Genomic DNA, 3,163 nt, shown 5'->3' on the forward strand with positions numbered 1-3,163 from the left:
GGGTTCTGTGGGCACTTCCATGGTCCACAGATTTCCATGCAAACAAAAATACTCCTCATACACATAAATTAATTTTAAAATTCCCCTTATGTACCTAAAATGTTTTAAAAAAACTTTTTGTCTGCACGGGTCATGTTCATCTATGCTTATCATTTCAGAGAACAAAATTAAAGAATTTACAGTAATGATTTATTAATTTACTAATAAAATAACCCTGACGGGTTGGAGATGTAACTGAAGGATCAAAGACTTGCCTAATACTTATAGGCCCCTGATTTGACCCCTAGCACCATAAAACCAAGTCAAAACAGCTACAACAATAATAAATCCTTTTTCCGCGTTCACATGTGTGTTTTCATTAAAAATAATTATATTTTTCAAAGCAGAAAAACAAGAATTGCTGTTTCTTATTTTAGCAGATCTCGCTGGCACCTTGTTTTCTACTTTGCAAATGTCTATAACACATATGTCTTATGCATGAAAGCATATGTACACCTCCGCTCAGAGAGAGAAGGCAGGGACATAGACATATATACAGAGACACACACGCAAAGAGACAGAGGAAGAGAGATTCAGAGACAGATATACAGACACACAGAGAAATATACAGAAACACAGAGAGAGGCACAGAGAGAGAGAGGAGAGAAGAGAGAGAGAGAGAGAGAGAGAGAGAGAGAGAGAGAGAGAGAGAGAGACTAGTAGGCTCAGGGAGCCCCTGAAAAAAAAAAAACCTTGGCCCCTCAAGAGTTCATAAACCCTACCCCACACTTTGGGAACTGTTAGCATGAATTTGCATGAAAATATTTTCAAGCTGAACTTTGTGACATGGTTTCTCTGTGTAGCCCAGGCTGGCCTGGAACTCATAGATTCACCTGCCTCCGCCCCTGGGATTAAAAGTGTGTGCCCTCACTGCCTGGCTCAAACTGAACTTTTTAAATCTTTAGAGGAATGGATAATTTTGGAAAAGTTGTAGAGTAATCAGCTAAGCACCAACTAACTTATCAAGAGAGACATCTTCCCGTTTTTTTTTTTTTGTTTTGTTTTGTTTTTTTTTTTTTTTTTTGATGATGATGGTGGTGATGGTGATGATGATGGTGATGTGTTTTCTTAAAAGGAAGATTAAGTCTATTAAGGAAACCCCAGACTTTGGAGGAAATGATGCAGTGAGACAAGCCAGGCACCAGGTAATGCAGTCCTGGGAAGTCGGGCAGGGTACCCAGTGACACAGTCCTGGGGAGCTGGCTTTAGTAGGTTTGGAAAAGAAGCATGGTCCCCGGAACATCTTCTTAATGATACTCCTCTTGCTTTCCTTCCCACTTATGCCACTGTCCGCAGACATCTCCTGGCTCTCCCAGTAGCGATTAGTTGGCCTGGGCCCCACACGGAGGTGACCACAGCCACAAAGCCCCTGTCTTCTCTGTAGTCTCTCCCCGAGAAGCAGCCGTGTGTTTACAGTGACAGGGGCATTGTTAACCTGGACTCAAGTGGAAGGGGATATTTACAGTGCTCTCCTGCCTCCGGCCCTGTAAACATTCATTCAGGGAGACACTCGGGGGGAAGAAGTAGACAGATGTACTGCCTTGCCCAGACGCGGCGCAAACGCGATCTCTCTGCTCCTGTGGTGACTTTTGATGAGTCCTCTTGAAGGCCTCTTTTGACTTGGAAAGGAGAGCCAAGGTCAAATGTGGGCTCCTACCAAGAACGTTTTTAGTAATCTGACCAGCCACTCCAGCTGGCTTCAAACCGTCCCTTAGAGGACAGGGAATAAGCAAGTGTCCTTTCATTTTCCCATTGCATGGGTGTAGCTAATTCTTCTCACGTTTTCATTCACGATTTTATGTGTAACTACAAAACACACACACAAAAGGTCTTATTGGACTGTGAATGTCTTTCCATAAACCCTTGATGGCTCAATAATTATTTTAAAGGCCATATATACGTACTTACAGTGAGAAGAAGCTGGTAGAGACCGTGGGCGCCCATTCATCATCTTCTAGTAAACATTCATCCACCCAGTTACCTCTAAAGGGCACATTTTAGTCAGGTTGATCTTTTAGGTTAAGTCAAATAGCAAAATGTCCAGGCTTGGGAGATCTTTCGTGTCCACAATGCTGAGCTTGTACAAACTTTTGTATCTGCCCTTAGATTTGATGCCAGTGACATATACTTCAGCCTGTGCTTGGGAGCGAGGGGTATGTGCGTGTTAGGGGCTGGGGGTAGTGGCGGCAGCGGTGGCGGTGGCGGTGGCGGTGATAAGTGCTCCAAAAAAAAACGTGTCCCAGTGTCACTTCCCTCATCCAAAGCTGGGTCTGGGAAGCAAGTCCAGAATTGATAGAAAGATGTCAGGAGTGGGCAGAGACCCCAAACTTACATCTCAGTCACGTTTATGGGAATAAGGCCTGATTTGTAGTGTCAGCCATTCCTGTGGTGTAAACGCTCCCATGTGGCTGCACTGGGAGTTGGGAAGTGAGCCCTCCATGAACTCTTGCCAGTACTAAACATGGCGCACCATGTATGTGCTTCCCTTCCTTCCTCCCTGAGTTTGAGTTAGACGCCTTTATGCTCGTCTCTCTGGGGAGACTGCAGGTTTGGAGGAGGCAAAGGGAGCGTCCTAAAGTCCCTGCATCATTTATAGCCAGAGCCAGGCAGAGCTCCATGATGAAGTCCCCCCTAAACGGTCACCGAACCACATCGTTACTATATTTGCTGTTGCTGCCATTAACATTCATTGGGTTAAGTTGCTCTCTCATGAGAAAAGTCACAAGCATAAGTTCCCGTGGTGAAGACCAACATAAGAGCAAACTGGAGATGGTTAATGAGCGTGGTGAAAGAGTAAAGCGCTGGTGACTCACTTGGACTCCTTCAGTGTTGGGAGCCAGCAAAGGTGGCTTAATTTTTACCCCATGGTTTTATCTTTCTCACCCCTCACAGCATGTCTTCCTGTCTCCTTCCCCACCATATGCACATATACAAATATCTGCACGGGACACTCAGCTGTTAGACCCCCTAAAATTCTCCCTTCTCTTCCTCCTCCTCCTCCTCCTCCTCCTCCTCCTCCTTCCCTTTCTTCCCTTTCCACTTCCCTCTTCTTCTTCTTCTTCTTCTTCTTCTTCTTCTTCTTCTTCTTCTTCTTCTTCTTCTTCTTCTTCTTCTTCTTCTTCTT

Source organism: Mus pahari, chromosome 23 (assembly GCF_900095145.1).
Source record: "Mus pahari chromosome 23, PAHARI_EIJ_v1.1, whole genome shotgun sequence".
Lineage (NCBI taxonomy): Eukaryota > Metazoa > Chordata > Mammalia > Rodentia > Muridae > Mus > Mus pahari.